This window comes from Danio rerio, chromosome 20 (genome assembly GCF_049306965.1).
Source record: "Danio rerio strain Tuebingen ecotype United States chromosome 20, GRCz12tu, whole genome shotgun sequence".
Classification (NCBI taxonomy): domain Eukaryota; kingdom Metazoa; phylum Chordata; class Actinopteri; order Cypriniformes; family Danionidae; genus Danio; species Danio rerio.
The window spans coordinates 16648233-16669411 of NC_133195.1; positions in this window are offsets into that span (position 1 = coordinate 16648233).

Below are 21179 nucleotides of genomic sequence, written 5' to 3' on the forward strand. Positions count from 1 at the left end.
TAAAAATAAAAAAAATAAATGCTTTTCTTAGATTTTTTTTGCCTTGTTTCTAGTCCAAATATCCAAAAGTTCTTAAATCAAGAAGAAATTTCTAGCCATCAAAACATATTGTCTTGTTTTCAGAGATAATAGGTTAAATTACATTATAATTGCATTTTTTTTCTAGAAAATTCTTCCGGATTTAAGAATGTTTAGATATTTTGACTATAAACAAGACAAAAATCTAATTAAAAAGCATGCAGGGAATAAATAAATAAATCTAATAAAATGCAATCACAAAGTTACATTAAAAATCTCAATAATTTCAGCTAGTTTTAAAGGACGTAGCTCTACTAATTTTATTTCATTTAACTCATTTAAACTAAACAAAAATACATGCAATTTAAAAAGAAAAGAAAAAACTTAACCTAAAATATAAATAAATAATTCCTTTTTAGGGGAAAATTACAGATGGCATTTAAAGGATTTTGCATATCAACTCTTATTTATTCATATTTTTTAATGATCAAATCTAATAATATTAAATTTTAAGAGATTTAGATTGATTCTCATGAATCTAGCAAAATAGTTTAAAAAATGTTAATGATAAACTTCATCATGATCCATTTAAATTAACAATTAAAATGAACAGCAACTAATAATCTTATTAAATGAACAATAATTAACACATTTTAAGATCAAAAGCTGTATCTGTAAAATTAGTTAATGAACTTTGATTATTGGCATTTCTTTATTAACAAAAATGAAAAGTTACTGCAAATTGTGTTTAGTTACATATAAAATAATAACTAATGACTCCTTGTTGTGGCAGTAGTTAGTGCTGTTGCCTCACAGCAAGAGATCGCTGGTTCGAGCCTCGATTGGGTCAGTTGACGTTTCTGTGTGGAGTTTGCATGTTCTCCCTGCATTCATGTGGGTTTCCTCAGGGTGCTCCTGTTTCCCCCACAGTCCAAAGACATGCGGTACAGGTGAAATGGGTAGATTAAAATTGCCCGTAGTGTGTGTGTGTAAATGAGTGTGTGGATGTTTCCCAGAAATAAGTTATGGCTGGAAGGGCATCCACTGTGTAAAAACATGCAGGATAAGTTGGTGGTTCATTCCGCTGTGGGGTCCCTGGATTATTAAAGGGACTAAGCCGAAAAGAAAATTAATGAATGAATCACTCCTTGTTGCAGTGTTACCTTAAATGAACAAACTACACTGTAAATTGTCTTTTTAGTTGAATCAAATGAACTTGTCTAATCATTTCAACTAATATCAGTCAAGCTAACTAAAAATGTTAAGTAAACTTTGTGTACCTTAAAAAATAAGTTGTCTTGACTTATTTTCAATTGAATCTTTGATCACACTTTATTTTGATGGTTCATTTGTTAAGTTGAAGTTACATTGCATTTACATGCCAACTAATTCCCATTAGATTTGAAGTAGACTGTTAGGATTAGTGTAAGTTGACATGTACATGCAAAGTTTCTTATAGTTTGTTCAATGTCCGTTGAAGCAGCAGTATCAAAAGACATTAAGCAGACAGTCTACTAATACTCATATGGACCATCTAAACAAAGTGCTACCAAATCTTTTCAGTATATAAGCATAACAATATTTAATTAATTCATTTCATTCATTTTCTTTTTGGCTTATTCCCTTTATTAATCATGGGTCGCCACAGTGGAATGAACCACCATAACAATATTTATTTATTATAAAATGCCAAAAAAGCATAACAAATATTGTGCTTAACAAAAACTTTAAAATTGAGACTGGAAACATAAGACAAATCCACACTATTAATAAACACTGCAGGACGTCAATGATAAAAAATACCCCTGTTGTACAGTAAACGACACTGAATTGATAGTAAAGTTAGCAGGTTGGCTAACAAGCTAAATGCTTTCATGAATGTGCAAAATGCTGATTCAGTAACATAAGGGTAATTCTGTGTACTTTTTTTTTGACACCCCTGCTTTTTTACATACAGTTTAACGTTCTTTGAAATGTACATGTAAACTTTCTCTTCCATTTGTGGGATTAAAGCAGCCCTATTGACTAATGTAGAGCCACAACATTACCCTATTTTTGGAGAATGTTGACATGAGCTAATAGCGTGTGAACCTACAGTAATTACACACACTGTTGAGTGACTTACTGTAACAGCCCGCTATGAATTACCCCACAAATAGTATATATATATATATATATATATATATATATATATATATATATATATATATATATATATATATATATACACACACACACACACACACACACACACACACACACAACTGTGGTAGTTTTTCCTCAGGTATAGATGAATTCAGTGGAAACAGTATATTGGTTTAATTTTGGGCCAGTGTTCTTGCATTTATCTTGTAAACTTATTGAAAATATTCTCTTAGTTTAATGCAAACTGTTGAAATATAAGAGGTTAAGATCATAAACTCATTCAGTTCACGAGAGCCAAAAATTGAATTGTATGTTTTATCATGTACGTGTCGGTGTGTTGGTAAGGTGTGTAAGCAAAAATACATTTAATTGTACATTTGTAAATTTGTTCTAAATTTTACTTTATAGGCATTTTATCTACAGATTTACAACATTTTTGTTATTTTTTTTTTTACAGTTTCAGTTAATAAACTCAAATTTTTAACAAAAAAAGTTCTGAGAAAAAATACCAAAAAACCCAGAGCTCAGATTTTTTTTACAGAGTCTGTATTATTTTTTCATAGAATTTTCCCTATTGCGAGGTATAAACTGAAATAAAACTTGCCAATTTTGAGAACTAATAAAATATAACTGCAGGTTTTTATTTTAATTAATTTTATATTATTTTATTTTATGTGGTGGTCATAAAATAAAATAAAATGAATGGATAAATAATTTAATAATTTCAAGATTTTATTTTATTTTATTTATTTATGTGGTGGTAATAAAATAAAATAAAATAAAATAAATAGAGAAATAAAATAACAATTACATTTTGTATTTTATTTTATTTAATGTGGTGGTTATAAAATAAAATAAAAACAAAACAAAATGAAATAAAATAAATTGAGAAATAAATAAATAATTGCAAGTTTTGTTATATTTATTTTATTTTATAGGGTGGTTATAAAATAAAATAAAATTAACATAGAAATACATTAATAATTTTGAGATTTAATTTTATGTGGTGGTTATAAAATAAAATAAATGGAGAAATAAATAATTAATTATTAATTTAAAAGTATTTATTTTATTTTATTTTAGTTATTTTATTTTATTTCATGTGCTTGTTATAAAATAAAATAAAATAAAATAAAATAAATGGAGAAATAAATTAATAATTGCAAGATTTTATTTCATTTTATTTTATTTCATATGGTGGTTATAAAATAAAATAAAAATAAAAGGTACGGAGAAATAAATTAATAATTGTGGGATTTTACTTTAATTATTATTATTTTATTTGTATTTATTTTATTAGATTTTATTTTGTTACATGTATTATTTATAAATAAAAACAAAATTAAATAAAATAAAATGAAAAGAGAAATAAATTAATAATTGCAAAATTTTTAATTTTATTTTATTTCTTGTGGTGGTTATAAAATAAATTAAAATGAGTCTTATTTAAGAGGATTTATTTTTTTATTGTATTGTATTTTATTTTCCATAGTGGAAATTAAATTATCTATTTATTATTCCCCCCTTTTTTTCAACATTTTTTAAATATTCTAAGAAGTATTATTATTGTAAACCTCTATTATCTAATTTGTATTTTTATACTGCATTTTTAAAGAATGTTTATATCTTTTTATTGAAAAAAACTAGAAATCTTATCATGTTTTTAAGCAAATAAAAGTCCAATGTGAAAATTGCCTGTGCCCTGAAAGGCTTCACTAAACAAGTCAGTTCCTGTTCAACTCAGCCCTTATCAGGTAATCAGTTACAGATCCCCTTACCTGACTCTGACTATTAACTATACACAACACAACTGGCTCCAGGTAACCAACAGGGCACATGGCCAAGATAGCGCAAGCTTGACACAAAGGCAGCGGAATCAGGGCATTGCAGACCAGCTAATTACAAGAACACAGATAAAGTAGCTCTTCCAGCTCCAGACATCAATAATGTAGAGTGCTGCGATCCACGGCCTGGGCCAGCTAGACAGATTCAGGACATCCACTGTACTGTAGGTTTTGTCAAAAACAACCTCTATGTTTCTCTTACTTTCTCTTGTGAATAAAATGCATTGTTCTGCTTCATATTTCACATTATATGATTTTAAAAAGAAGTTAAACATATTGTTAAAGGGCTCCTATTTTAGTCTTTTCTTTAATACAAACATGAATTGCTTTAAAAACATTATAAACTTGTACAACTAATTCTTGATGTACAGCTGATCACAGAGAGTCGGAACAGATCTTTTAATCCCAGTTTCTTTGCAAATCCTGTTCTGTGGACATGTTTATCAATTCGATGAGCAGGAAAAACCCCAGTCCTTCATCATCTTGCGATGGGCCTCAAAATCCCTGGGATTTGGATTCTATTTTAACATCAGGAAATTGTAAAAAAAAAAAAAAAAAGAAAAAAAAAAAGAAACTTGTTGGGCTTACAACACTCCAATACGAGCTCTTTCAAAAGTAGATTTTGCATCATAGGTGCCCTTTGAATCATCAATATTATTCTGTTTGGTCTCAAGATGTGAGTTGCACTAAAGGTTACTATACTCAGTATTAACAATTCCTTGATATTTATTTTAATATCTTAAATTTCTGTACAGAAAAGTTATGTTTTGATCTTGAATTGGTCTCACGCATTCCCATGATGAAGATTCACGGGTCATTAAGGTTGAACGTTCCAATGTATTGATATCAAAACTTGTTGCACAAGCTTCAGTTTCCGGTCAGCCGCAGTCACATGAATGCAAGTCTATGGGTCAAAAATTGCAGTGTGACCGTGCTCGCCCTGCTCTGAGCAATATTCAAACCAGACATTCTGGAATAGGATTTTGGCTCTGTAAAAAGAACACCAAAGTTCTCAAGCATCATCCACAGCATTTAGATTGTTTAGTTCTAAAATTAAAAAAGCCACATGTTGATTTTAAATGTAAAAGTGTCCATTTAAAATATATTATGAACAAGTTTGGCTGGCTGGCCTAAAAATTGAAACATTTGTAATTTGTCTTCCACAAAAAAGACTCCCTGATTAGCCTTCAGCATCTAATACCAATGACCCAAGCATACTGGACCCAAATGAGGAAGCTCCAAACATTTTGGGTCGCATTGCTAGCAACACTGAAAACATTAAATGCAGGAAATACCAAGATAGCTACCTAATGGTTTTACTGATAGTTAGATAGTTACCCTATGGTTTTATAACATTTTCTTGAAGCATAGAGTCCCTGACCCAAAGAAATTTGCAGATGACTCATCCCTAATATTGTGACAAGCCCAGAGCATTTTTGAGCACATGGCAAAAGTATTGACACACACCCAAAATGAGATGAGGGATGTCACAGCTACGGACAAGAAACTTGGCAACAAATTGGCAACATATATGTTAGAAAGCCATGTGTGGGCATTCAGGAGGTATACATCAGCACACAGTGCTCATGAATATGCACAATATACTGACACTGAGAAAAAAAAACTGTTAAAGTCGTTATTTTTGTTTTTATTCATTTTCCTTCGGCTTAGTCTCTATTTTAAAGGTAGCCATGAATGAACCACCAATTACTCCAGCACATGTTTTATATATGCAGTTCCAGCAGATGCCTTTCCAGCCACAACCCAGTACTGGGAAACACCCAGTGCATATAGTGCATGTCTTTGGACTATGAGGAAAGCTGGAGGATCTGGAGGAAACCCACATCAATACAGTGAGAACATGCAAATTTTACACAGAAATGCCAACTGACTCAACTGGAACTCGAACCAGCAACCTTCTTGCTGTGAGGCAACAGTGCTAACCACTGAGCCATCATTCCATCCTATTTTTGCTTTATATAAGAATACAAGTATTCTCATAGCTTCACAGTATTCAGATTAAAACACTAAAGACACATGGCCTGCTTTGAGGATGATTTTGTCGTATTTTTCTAGAACTTGAACAAATTGGGATCATTGCAGTCAATAAAGGATTAGAGAGCTCCTGGATTTCATCTAAATATTCTTAATTTGTATCTTGAAGATGAACGAAGGTCTCATACTATTTTAACAATATAAGTAGTTATTGACAGAATATTTCTTTTTAGGGTGACCTAATCCTTTTCTATACTTTAGAAATGACAAGTATTTTAATATTTACAAACTGCCTCCACACACTTCCATAATAAGTGCCTCTCTGAATCCTTTCTTTTTCTATTTTATATAAATTGATGGGCAAGTGGAAATCATTTTATGTGGTACTCAACTTTATGCAGCAAGTGCTATCGATTGAGGTACTTCAGCCTGCAGCATGTTTAGTATTTTACATGCTAGCCTGCACGTGACTAAACAACAGTCTCGGCACGCATAAACTTCAATTCATTTTCATTTTAATCATGTATTTGGCTCTGCTTGCTGTATGAGCCCAGACTAATGAAATGAGCTCTGTCTGTGTGTCTATAGGAGGTCAGTGGGTACATGAGGGTGTAATTGATGTCTGCATACAAGAAAGAGAGAGAGAGAGAAAGAAAGAGCTCTGTGAGTATAAGGTTGAGTTATTGATGTCTTTGTGACTAGTTGTCATGTTTAGGTCACTTTGGCGTAAGTACCTACTAAATATTCAGCATCTGGCTCAAGGACACAGGATACAGATCATAGGACAGACGGCAGGACAGGACGCTGAGCGGGGAGGACAGAAATGGAAAGGAGAAAAAGGAGTGGAAAAACAAAGGGACAATCCATCAACGACCTCTTTTATCATTTAGCAAATTTGGAGCTAGATAGGAAAAGTACAGGGAAAGTACCAAATACAAAATTCACTGGGTAAATCCCATCAGACCCTGAAAATCCCAAGCTGACTTCTCTTTGAAATCAAAAGACAACTGTATAAGCAGTGCAACTAAACACTCAAAACATATTTCCACCATATAAAAAAGAACAAATCTGTTTAAAGTACAGTTTAAATGCAGCTTATTTATTTATTTATTTATTTATTTAATCCATTTATTTATTAATTAATTTTTTAGTGTAGTCATGTTTATTTGAAGTTTAAACTTGTGTTTAAATGAGTCCATGTTTATACATGTTTTAGTTCCTGTTTTCTCAGTTACCTTGGTTATTAATACTCCCTGTTTGTTTTTGTAGTTGTTATTGATTGAGTTCACCTGTGCCTTGTTTAGTTCCTTGTTACTTTTAAATTTTTATTGCTTGCTAATACTCCTGCATGTGTGTTTGTGTGTGTATCTGTTTTATTTGTTTATACAACACTTCGGTCTGGTTCTCGAAACTGATTGGCTGATAGCTGTGCAATATTCTGCAATATCAGCACAAGTACAGCCTAATTAAGCTGCGGTCACACTTGACTTTTCTCCCCATAGACTTCCATTTTTACGCACGCGAATGTGTCAGACTGGAAACGCAGGGTCATGCGTAAAGTTTCGCAGTTTGCTGCGGTGCAAAGTTCAAGCTTGGTAAACTCTAACTTGCGAAATCACATCACTTGACTGCGTGAGACCTCTCTGGACAGAAATATAAAGCATGGAGCAATCGCTCGCTTTTTTTAATGTCTAATCATCTTGTTTAATCCCGCCCTTTTCGCAGCGCCGTACAACAGAATTTCGCACACTCAAACTCTAGTGTGTCTGCAGCTTTACCCTTGTGTATTTTTTTTTTTTTTTTAAATAAGTACATTGCCTATTTTAAATATTTATAATTTCGGCAGTTGACGCTCCGCCACAAGATGGCGACAGAAACTGCGTAATAAGTGCTTAGAAGAAAAAAAAAAAATTTAAACTACAGCTGATGAAATCATTATTAAACTGGTGACATTGTAAGTCGATCTCTCTCTTTTGTGTGTTGCAGTGGGGTATTTATACCATATAACTGTAGTGAATTGAGTGTGAGATTTTGTGTTGGCCACCTTTCGTATAATGCTGAGTTACTATTTGGTTGGCCATCTGTTATAATGATAATAAGTCTCCTGTTTTCATAACTGCAGACTAGTTTAGTTAAAAGAAAGAAAGAAGAAATACCCGCATGTGTTTAGCATTTTTCCTTATCGCAAACACAGCAGTAATCAGGTAGTGTTTGCGCTGCCTTGGATTTTTAGGGGATAATTATCGTGATCTCCCGATTGCAACAGAGAAATACTTTTAAACCTTTATAGACTGATGACATTTTATGTCGTTCAGCCTTATAATCTTAAAGTGTGAGCAAAATCACCTGTTTTGTCATCACTTTAGACATTACGCTAGAGAATCATTCAAATACTAGGTCTAAAGTGACATTTGTGAAGTCGCAATGGTTTCTGATGTTCTGACGTCAGCTGCTGATGTGAATATATATATATATATATATATATATATATATATATATATATATATATATATATATATACATATACATATATATATATATACTTATATTGTGTGTGTGTGTGTGTGTGTGTGCACTGTATCTGTTATATTTGTGTATAAATCATGTATGAATTGCATTTTCTCTTTACTCTTGAAATATTAATGCATTTAATAACAAAAGTTCTGGGCTTAATTTTTGCCGTAACCAATAGTATCTGGATGCAGCCTTTATGATGCAAGCTGAGATTGCATCACTCAGCGATGTAATGTCAGACATGTCATGCACTCAAATGGAGCTAGTGACTTCACTGTGAGAAGTAGGATTAGGGGTTTAGTTAGTTGAGCCTAATAATGCAGCCCAGATTGCACTGCACCAGGTCTGCATCCAGACCTTTCTCGCCAGAACACGCCGGATCCGGAACCTCAGAAATCTGATCCGACACCTCATTTTACCAACCCCACTCTTCAACCCCCCTCCTCCCCACCCGCTGTTCACTTTCACTTTCTTTTGCGACTCCCCAACCCTCTTTATTTTCACCCACCAACCAACATCCCGCCATCACCCCCCCACCCCTGCTCTTCACTTTCGTCTGCGACAACTCTACATCATAGGGTAACATGCTGGATCCGTTGCCCCGATCTGTTCCGCGACCTCGCAATTTACAAATTAAGCACTACATAAGCCATATAATTTGCCTCTATAATACATAAAAAAATTGCATGGCATTATAATATATGTTATTTATTTCTTTATAAAAATATGTATTAGAAAATAAATAGCAAACAAGCACATAAATATTATTTAATAATAATTGTCATAATTTTTTCAGGTATTTCTGCTATATTTATTTTTATTTATTTACATTTTCTTGGTGTCCATTATACCTTTTCATATATGTTAGGGACCTATGTTTTTCAGTTCCAGTAGCCTCATTTGCACTTTTAGTGTAATTTGTATGGCATGGATGCAAGGACATTTAGACATATGGTTGTATGTTTAATCTGCAGGCTTGAGATCAGGTGACATCATCATGCTGTGACTCACCAGAGCCACACTAATGCAGCTCCTGTGCTGAAGTCATTGGCCTCTAGTGTCTGATCAAACTGATCCTAGATCTGCTTTAAAGTGGCGTGATCAACCTGCTGTGAGTCATGAGGACGCACCATCACTCGTCTGTCAGGAATTCCGAACAGCATTATACTGCTGCTGCCTTTCAGAAAGAGAAGATGCCAGCAGATTGCTGAGCCTGCTGACTGTAAACATACTTGTCAAATAAACAAAGCGCAGCCTACTGTATGACGACATTAGCTATTTATTTTGCACTCAGTACACACATCTTAAACCAAAGCTTTTTGTTTATTTTATGTCTTAAAGTGATAGTTCACCCAATTGTGTGGTTTTAAATCCTTAATGAGTTTCTTTCTTCAGTTGATAACGAGAGAAGATATTTTGAAGAAGGCTGGTAGCTGGGATCCATTGACTTCCACAGTATTTGCATCATACTATGGAAGTTGATGCGTTCCAGCAACCAGCATTCTTTAAAATATTTTCTTTTATGTTCAACTGAAGAAAGAAACTCATTAAGGATTTAAAACCACACAAGGTAGAGTAAATTATGAGGTATTTTTCATGTGGTTAAATGCAAATTTTAAATCAATGGATTTTTAAAAAATGATTAAAAAGCTAAATGAGGTCAGTGAAGATTCTTTAGAACTTATGTGTGAAAGGGTTAATTGATTCTGCTCTAATGATTTAAAGAGCCATAAAACCCTCCTCTTTCAGTTCAAGTCTACCTCAGTATTTGATCAAAAAATGCACTAAGCAGAGGAAGGAGTGTGCGTGGTCTGCAGAGCAAGGGAAAAAAGAGGGCAGCGAACAACTGTTATCAGATGGCTCACAAAATGAGACACAAACCCTGAGGAGACACGTGATTTTCTAGTGTACAAAATAAAATGCAAAGAAATTAACAGCAATTTATTTCATACACACATAATCACAATTTGTTATAACCATAAAGATAATCATGTTTATATAAACACTATAAATGAGGAGGACTTGTCTCCTCCTCAGTCCTTGGGTCTGAATACAGACACAGTGGATAGCAGTGCAGCAGGTCTCTTGCCCAATCTATTTCAACCATTAGCACTGCTGGTAATCTGGGGGATTTTAAACATAGGTGAACACAGCAGCATGGATATAGGCGATGTGTCTGAATGGTAACAAACTCAACTGATAAAAGTCCACTATTCTCCAGTTCTTGTATAGCTCTCCCAACAAAAATACTTGATACAAACAAACAGATTTGCTGTATCGGCCCTGACAGAACTGTGGCTAAAACATGCTACAAACCCAGTGAATCATGAAAACAAACACATATGACCTATGCCATGCACGGATGTGGTCTCACCCAGTCATTGGTTCTCACAGCTTGGCGAGCTGTCTTGTCTTCAGAAAGCACATGCTTTCATGAACAATTAAGATCCAGGGTCTTCTTATGGGATAAGAAAACTCAGCTATAAATAAAGATTAGAAATCGACACGTCATCACTCCACTAAGATTTGCACTACGTCACTGATTTTGATCCCCCACAAAATTATTTTAAACCAAGAAGATGAAATTAGCTGATAAAATCTTAAAATTATCCAGTTTCCCCTTAATTAAAGCTGACAGGTTGCTAACTGATGCTCAACATACACAAATTTGTTTAAAAAAAATAAATACTCCAGGGTGTTTTGAACCTTTAATGTGTTAAAAAAAACAGAGGTAGAAATTAAAATCAACCTCTGCATTAACAGAGTTTAGTAAAGTGTACTGCTGTTCTTTCACTCAAGAAAAATTACAGTAAGAGCTGCGTGATATGAGATGATGCATAAACAAGCATTAAACACTTATACAAGCAGAATACATGTGTTTGTTGCCTCATTACAATTATACACACCAAATTTCACAATAGTTTTGGTTTCTTGAGTCTTTGTCAATTTATTATGACAAATGGCAGAGTGTTGCTGAACTACTGAGGATTCAGGTGCTGTCTGGGCTTACTATACCTATCTATACCTCCCTTTCTTCATGTGTTCAATACTTTTTCCCTGTGTCATTTCATTTTATTATGCATAACAGTATTTGTAAACTAATTGGTTCCGATGATGACTTTACACGATAACATAAGGACGCTGAAGAGCGCATGTTGAGAAACAGCTATTGTGTTTAATACAAGCTTAGATAACTTAAAATAAGAGAAAACATATATAACCACATGTTTTTGGAATTGTGGGGGAAACCGGAACACCCGGAGGATCTCACTCGAATGCGGGGAGAACCTGCAAACTCTACACAGAAATGTCAACTGACCTAGCTGAGGCTCGAACAAGTGACCTTCTTGTTGTAAGGCGACAGCACTACATACTGCGCCAATGCATCACCCTATCCAGATTTTCACACTTCAAAAAAAAAACATTTCACATCTTGTCTCTTTTTTTGTCTCTTAGCCTTTGATTAACACATTATTAGTTCAGCTAAGTAATTTTCAAAGCAAAGTTCTTTTGATTAGCTAGATTGAAATGTCAAGAGCTTGAAATGACAGATGGGTTAAGAGCTGGTGAGAATGCGGCAGCTTGTGCAAAGTAGCTGCTAATGAAAAATATTTTAGGACTTTTCCTAAAGAGGTGGTACAGAGTTTATTTTTAAGGCTTGGTTGTGTTTATAAGATGCAAAGCGATGTGTGCTTATGCTTCATTTGTAGAAAATTAAGTTTTTTGATATATTTTACTTTGATTATATACAGCTACTCAGCTAATATGAAAACGATAGTTATATTTTCTAGTTCCTCTGAAAGGCCCGCCCTCAAGAGACTCTGATTGGTCAAATAATAAATAGCAGCATTAGAATGCTATTTTAGCTTTTTCTGTTATAACATTACAGGCCACACCCTTAAGCTACGCATGACGAATGCGCGTAACCTAAAGCGTTTGTAATCTCACTAGCCCGGAGGTATATTTTAGTCCACAAACTTTGTTCGTTGTAGGCTTTGCTAAGCTAACTACGTAAAAGCCAATGTCTCACATTGCATTGAGCGTCTGACATTCAGAGATGTTATTTACATTCACACAGCTACATTACACATCAACTAAAGTTTCAAATATGATACTGTAGTGGACCACCCCTTTAAATGTACAGAGCAGAATCTTTATATATATATATATATATATATATATATATATATATATATATATATATATATATATATATATATATATATATATATAAACACTGTGTTGGAGATAATGCTGAAACAAAAAATATCAACACAGGCCACAAACTTGCTTTGATACCTTATGAAAAGAAGGTACACCCTAGCAGATTTTAAAGAGAATACTTATTACAGAAATCATACCCCTCAAAATAATACATTTAAACTGAATACAGTGTTTTTCTATACTTAATTACATGTTTTTTGCCTTTAAATGAAAATGTTTTATAGAATGCATTTGTATTAAAGGCAGTTAGTTTAACTTATCTACACCATAAGTACACTAAAGTACGCTATAAGTGCACATTCAATGCAATTAAGTGCACTTCCTTTTCACAAGGGTGTGATTTACCCCTCCCCGTCCGGCCGAACAAGACTCCTTTACAATGTGTTCCTGTTTGCAGCCTATCAGACATAGCCATTCACACATACAATCCTTTTTATCAGGTTTGTGGTCCTGGCAGAATCTGTGAGAGGTCAGAACAGAGCCCTGCGCTTCCTTTTTTGCCCTATCTGCTCTCTCACCTTTCACCTTTCCCACAATCCTCACTCCCTTTATCTGCAGGAGCTTACAAAGATTTACACAGATGAAAAATGTATTCTTATACAGTCTAATTGGAATCTAAAGCAAAGTTTTTTTATGTTTTTATTTTTTTAAGTGTCACATTTATTCATTGGTGTTGGAATTGTTCAGAATCAACAGTGAGTTTGAAAAGTTTGGAATTAATTCTGTAAATTAGAACTGACTCCTCTTTTAGAGCCATTACTAACGATTAATCTTAATCTTGCTTGCTAGTAATGGAGGAGGGCAGAGGAAGGAGGATAATATTTTAAAGAGCATATGATAATTGAAAGATTTTATTCAGATTGTCACACATTTGGGTCTCAGCATGGCAAAGACAAGTGAGGTAGGATCCAAATGCAGCTTAATAATAGGTTATTTAAAAATTATTTGGGAAGGTAATAATGGAAAAATAAAGCTTAAACTAGACAATTTAAAATCAGTCAAAACAGTCATAAGGTCATAAACAAGGCCTCGATCCAAATGCACAAACAAAATGAATGGTAACACTTTATTTTGATGGTCCTTTTAAGTATTAGTAGACTGTCTGCTAATTTTGTTGATACTGCTCTTTCAACAGACATTTAACTGACTATAAGAAACTTTGCAAGGACATGTCAACTTAAACTAACTAACCCTAACCACAATCTAACAGTCTACTTATAATCTAATGAGAATTAGTTGGCATGTAGATGTAACGTAACTCAAGTTCAACAAACGTACCATCAAAATAAAGTGATACCAAACAAACAGACAAAGGCAAATTGAAAGAAAATATATGTGATGGGAAACAACAAAGACTCCAGACTGATGTGTGTAGGGAGTATATAAAGTGCGGAAATCATTTATAACAAGATGCAGCTGTAGATGTGTGATCAGAGGAGAATGGTGACTGGTGTGTGTAACAACATGCAGGGATTTGTTGTTCTTTGATGAGTTTGTAGTTCCCCAGCGATTTTCTAAAACATGTGGCTTTAAACTTTTAGCAATTATTTTCTTTTGTTGAACCCTAAACAATATATTCGAAAATGTCTTGGAAACAGGTAGATATTGACATCCATAGTAGGATCAAAAGATATTACTTTATGCAAGAATGGCTGCTTTTTTTTCACAGACTTTAACAGAGGATAAAATTCTTAATGGTTCTGTGGGATTCGTCTATCCAAACTGATTTTTAATTTGAATTGTACTATTAGGTTCAAGTCAGGTGATTGGCTGGGCCATTCTACAGCTTGATTTTCTTTCTCTAAAATGCATTTAGGAGTTGCCTTGGCTGTGTTTTGGATCATTGTTTTGCTGAAATGTCCACCCTGGTTTCATGTTCTTCATCCTGATAATATAGATATATGACTGAAGCAGCTGATATTAATTTGTACTAACGAAGGGCAGAGAATGCTGAATAACTCCTGAGAGATATCAGCTGTTGTCTGGGTTTTTCATGCCTATATACAGTACACCACCCTTTCTTTCTTCACATGTTCACTTTTTTCCTGTGCCATTTAAATTTATTACACAACTTCATTTGTCAACTAATTAGATTTGTTTTCTTTGCAAATATGGATTTATTTGGGTGTTACAAACATCTGGTGAAAATTTTCATGTCAACAGCACCTTTAGAAAAATGTTTTCTGAAAAAAAATGGTGAAGTGTAGAATACTTTTTCCCCCATTGTATATAACTTTCTAAAAAGAACTAAATCCACATAATTTTTTTAGAGAAAGACAAACGTAACAAAAATCTATTTTTTACCCAAATGATGCATCAAATGGCAACAGCACAAAAACAAGTGCAATGATTAAATTAAGGAGGCAGCGAAATGCAGTCATTTAAGCAAAAACCACAAGAAAGTGAAGTCTCTGAGCCACTTTCAGTTGGCATGCCACCAGGCTGCATCGTGACAGAGAAGGCATGTGATTTTGGGTTTCTGTCTTCATCACACTGCCTCTTACTGACTGTTCAGCTTTCTGCGACCTCCTGATGTTATTGACAGTGAGTGATTGGGTGTGTGTGAGAGAGAAACACAGACAGCGGATGAGGGATGAGTGTGAATTATGGCCTGGCTGAGTAGCAGGTATGTTTAATTTTAAGGGTGCATTACAGTTCATGGTGTACACAGCTCTCTTGCAGGCATGCCTGCTTCATAAGCTCACTTACAGGTGTCTAGTGCAAATAAATATATAATAAAAGACAAATATGGCAGTTTTTGCAGTGTCATGATGCAATGTATGATAGTGATACTGAGATGTTTGAGCAGTGTTGCTAATTATAGCAAGCACATTTTTTTAAACAGGTTTATTTATTGTTTCTGTTTTGGGGACTAATTTTTTTTTTTGGATGTTTATTTTGTTAAAATCCTAATGCACTCATTATATAATATATAATACAATATATATATATATATATATATATATATATATATATATATATATATATATATATATATATATATATATATATATATATACAGCTGAAGTCAGAATTATTAGCCCCCCTGAATTATTACCCCACCTATTTTTTTTTTTTTTTCCCCAATTTCGGTTTAAAGAAAATATTTTTTTTTAACACATTTCTAAGCATAATAGTTTTAATAACTCATTTGCAATAACTGATTTATTTTATCTTTGACTTGATGACAATAAATACTATTTGAGTAGATATTTTTCAAGACACTTCTATACAGCTTAAAATTACTTTTAAAGGCTTAACTATGTTAATTGGGTTAAATAGGCAGGATAGAGTAATTAGGCAGGATATTAAATAACGTTGGTTTGTTTTGTAGACTATTGAAAAAAAAATGTATAACTTAAAGTGGCTTATAATTTTGTCCTTAAAACTGTTTAAAAAATAAAAACTGTTTTTTTTTTTAAATAAAAAACATTTAAAACCTTCCAGAACTTTTTCATGTCATACTTTAGTTTGTAAACAAATCTTCTGATAAATCAAATAGCTTCAAAATAATATTGCTACATCCTTAAAATTTCTGTATGGAGTTTGCATGTTCTCCCTGCCTTCGCGTGGGTTTCCTTCGAGTGCTCTGGTTTCCCCCACAGTTCAAAGACATGCAGTACAGGTGAATTGGGTAGGCTAAATTGTCCGTTGTGTGTGTGTGTTTTCCTGAGATGGGTTGCGGCTGGAAGGGCATCCGCTGCGTAAAAACTTGCTGGATAAGTTGGCGGTTCATTCAGCTGTGGCGACATCGGATTAATAAAGGGACTAAGCTGACAAGAAAATGAATGAATGAATGAATGAACCAGATTTTGGTAAAAACACAAACAATACAAGCATTAAAAAAAAAAAAAAAAAAAAAAACTAAATTGGAAAAATGTGTTATGTGTATTAACGATGAAAATACACAAAGACAAAGTATCGGACTACTGAAATGTTTTTAATATTTTATATAAAATATTTAATTTTTTTGGTGATGTCAGCTTAAAGATGTCGCTCATATGCATAATGAGATCACATGAATTGTCCGGGTGTTTTCACAGACTTTACCAGAGTGTAAAAATCTTGATGGTTCTGTGTGTCTCGTCTATCAAATCTGAGCTTTACTTTGAATTCTCTATTCAATTCAAGTCAGGTGATTGGCTGGGCCATTCTGCAGCTTGATTTTCTTTCTATGAATGCATTTGAGAGTTTCCTTGACTGTGTTTCAGGTCATTGTCTTGCTGAAATGTCTACCGTAGTTTCATCTTCATTATCCTGAAAATGTAGACTTTAGACTGAAGCAGCTGATATTGATTTGCAATAACGAAGGGCAGAGGGTTGCCGAAGAACTACTGAGAGATTTCAGCTGCTGTCTGGGCTTTCACTGCCTTTCTACACTTCCCTATCTTCATGTGTTCAATACTTTTTTTTCCTGCATCATTTAATATTTTTAGCCATAACTTCAATTGTAAATTAATTAAAGTTGTTTTCTTTGCATATATGGATTTCATGGATTTCCATGGTTGTGACCAACATCCGGTGAAAATTTCAAGTCTTTAGAAATATGTTGTCTGAGAAAAATGGTAACGGGTTCAATACTTATTTCCCCCTTTGTATATAAAAAAGGTCTTGGACACACAAAAAAAAAAAAAAAAAAAAAAAATTGAGCTGTCCATTTGCATTTTGTCAGTTACCAATGTGCATTTACGCTGCTTCGCTATGTAAATATGCTAATGTTTAATGTTTTGTAATATCTTTACACAGCAATAGGATTTTGTGCGCCTTAAAATCTTAAGACCTTAAACATTTAAAAATCTTTTTCAAAGTGTAACTTTCTGAAAATTATCAATTTATTTTGGTTCTGTAAACTTTAAATACATAGCTTTGCGAAATCGTTGACTTAGCATGGCTTTTTTGATGTATGTACACTAAATGGCCACTTTATTAGGTACACTGTCCAACTGCTCATTAATGCAAATTTCTAATCATGCCAGAGGTCACAGGAGAATGGTCAGACTGGTTCAAGCTAACAGAAAGGCAACGGTAACCACTCATTACAACCGAGGTATGCAGAAAAGCATCTTTGAATGCACAACATGTCCAACCTTGAGGCGGATAGGCTACAGCAGCAGAAGACCACACTGGGTGCCAATCCTGTCAGCTAAGAACAGGAAACTGAGGCTACAATTCACAAAGGCTCAACAAAATTGGACAACAGAAGACTGGAAAAACGTTGCCTGGTCTGATGAGTCTCAGATATGCAGCTGACAAATCTGCAGCAACTGCGTGATGCTATCAAGTCAATGTGGACCAAAATCTCCAAGGAATATTTCCAATACCTCGTTGAATCGAAGGATTGAAGCAGTTCAAAAAGAGGTCCGACTTGGTACTATTAAGGTGTACCTAATAAAGTGGCCGTTAGTGCAAATATGGATACATATGGTTTATAAAGAATATTCTTACAACGTAATGTGCAGTTATGCCTGGAAAATGTTATAAAAGGCATATGAAGTCTGAATTACCATGTAGACTGAGAGAAACACGAGAGATTTATCTGTGAAAATATGTAAAGCTGGCTCTGTCTAATTTTAACACTGAAAAGCGTTTATGTGTTTAGTATTTCGAGACTCGTATAAAAACACATTCAGCACTCGGAGGCTAATTTACATATTTAGTGCATTAACCTGTTTTTCTTCATGTCTCGTGTGAAAAAATAGACCAGCAAGTGGAACTTTTCTCTTGTGAGAGGCCATTGACGAGTCAGCAACATATATGCAACGTTTGACGGGACGGTTGGTGGCGGCCCATAAGCCCCAGAGTCAGACAGACCACAGCGCTGGGCTTCAAGAGTCTGGAAATTATGCATTTTGTGACATACAGACCGAATCCACTTTGACATTTCTGACAGACATTAGCCAGACTTTGGTCTCCTTCACAGGGCTGTCATTCATCTCCTTTCGATCCAGTCATACATTTCTCGGTTTTATCTCTGAGTTTTCTCTGATAAATAGGACTCCTACGCTCAACAATGAAAGACCTATCATTATTTTACTGAGCTTTATGTCACACCAAAAGCCTCAGACATTTTGTAAAATGTTAACACTGCTGTCTTCAATGCGATTAAATGGTTTTTGTATTCATAGTCACCATAAAATGTATCATAAGCAGTATATTGACATTGTCTGTACTGTGTTGTATTCACCAAACACTTTGTGTAAATAACAGACTGACAATAAAGTTATTTATATTTACATTTAGTCATTTAGCAGACGCTTTTATCCAAAGCGACTTACAAATGAGGACAAGGAAGCAATTTACACAACTAAGAGCAACAATGAATAAGTGCTATAGGCAAGCTTCAGGTCTGTAAAGTCTAAGAAGGGAAGTATTAGTAGTATTAGTATTTTTTTTTTTTTTGGGTACAGTTAGTGTGATATTTAGAGAGGCAATTGCAGATTAGGAAGTGTAGTGGAGACTAAATAGTTGAGTTTAGTCGTTTCTTGAAAATAGCGAGTGACTCTGCTGTTCTGATGCAGTTAGGGAGTTTATTCCACCAACTGGGCAGATTGAGCGTGAGCGTTCGCGAAAGTGATTTCTTCCCTCTTTGGGATGGAACCACGAGGCCACGTTCATTCACAGAACGCAAGTTTCTGGAGGGCACATAGATCTGCAGAAGTGAGAGCAGATAAGATGGAGCAAGGCCAGAAGTCACTTTGTAGGCAAACATCAGAGCTTTGAATTTGATGCGAGCAGCAACTGGCAGCCAGTGCAAACGGACTAGCAGCGGAGTGACATGTGCTCGTTTAGGTTCATTGAAGACCACTCGTGCTGCTGCGTTCTGGAGCAGTTGAAGAGGCTTGATAGAGTTAGCTGGAAGCCCAGCTAGTAGAGAGTTGCAGTAATCCAGTTTGGAGAGAACAAGAGCTTGAACAAGGAGTTGAGCTGCATGTTCAGATAAGAAGGGTCGGATCTTTCTGATGTTATAGAGTGCGAATCTGCACGATCGAGCAGTTCTAGAAATGTGGTCAGAGAAGTTTAGTTGGTCATCAATCGTTACTCCAAGGCTTTTCACCATTTTGGATGCAGTAATGGTTGCCCCATCCATCTGGATTGAAAAGTTATGGTGTAGAGTCGAGTTGGCAGAAACTACAAGCATTTCCGTTTTTGCGAGGTTCAGCTGAAGATGATGATCTTTCATCCAGTGTGAAATATCCAACAGGCAGGCTGAGATGCGAGCTGGAACCGAGGGATCATCAGGATGAAAAGAGAGGTATAGCTGGGTATCATCAGCATAGCAGTGGTAGGAGAATCCATGTCTCTGGATGACTGGTCCTAGAGATGATGTGTAGATGGAGAAGAGAAGTGGCCCAAGAACAGAGCCTTGAGGTACCCCAGTGTTTAGATGCTGTAGGTTGGACACCTCTCCCCTCCAAGACACCCTGAATGACCTGTCAGAGAGGTAAGATCTGAACCATTGTATAACAGTACCCGCAACGCCCAGTGACTCGAGCGTAGATAGCAGGATCTGGTGGTTGACAGTGTCAAAAGCAGCTGACAAGTCCAGCAAAATGAGGACTGATGATTTAGAGTCTGCTTTAGCCAATCTGAAATCCTCCACGACGGAGAGCAGGGCAGTCTCAGTTGAGTGGCCTTTCTTAAAGCCGGAATGCTTGTTGTCCATGAGATTGTGTATTTATTTACATTTATTTGTATTTATTTGCATTTATTTATTTACTAAACTATTTATTAACTAACTCATTTATTTATTTGCTTTTTAATTTGTGTATTTACTAACTTATCTATTACTTATTTACTAAATTATTTATGTATTTACCTACTTGCATGAGTTATACATTATTTATTTATTTACACTTTACATTTTACATATTTATTTACTTATTTAAATTTATTTCTGTATTTATTTTTCACTTTCCTTTTTATTCACTGACTTATTTTTGTTTTTTATTTATTTATTTACTTATTTACTTTTTACTTGCTTATTTATTAATTAATTTATTCATTTTCTTATTTATTGACTGACTTAATTACTTAGTCTTTTACTTATTTACTTATTAAATTTTTTTTATTTTCTGACTTATTTACTATTTTACTTATTTATTTAATTATTTATTTACTGACTTATTCGCTTGCTTATTTATTTATTTATTATTTTATGTATTTATTTATTTACAAACTTCACACAGAAATGACAACTGACGCAGCCGTGGCTTGAACCAGCAACCTTCCTGCTGTGAGGTGAAATGTGCTCTCCACTGCACCACCACATAGCCCTTATTTATTTATTATTTAATTTATTTATTATCTAATTTATTTACTGACTTATTTATTTTTTTATTTTTTTATTTATTTGTTTGTTTGTTTGTTTGTTTGTTTGTTTACTGACTTATTAACTTACTTATTTACTGACTTATTTCCCTACCTTTACTTATTTATTGA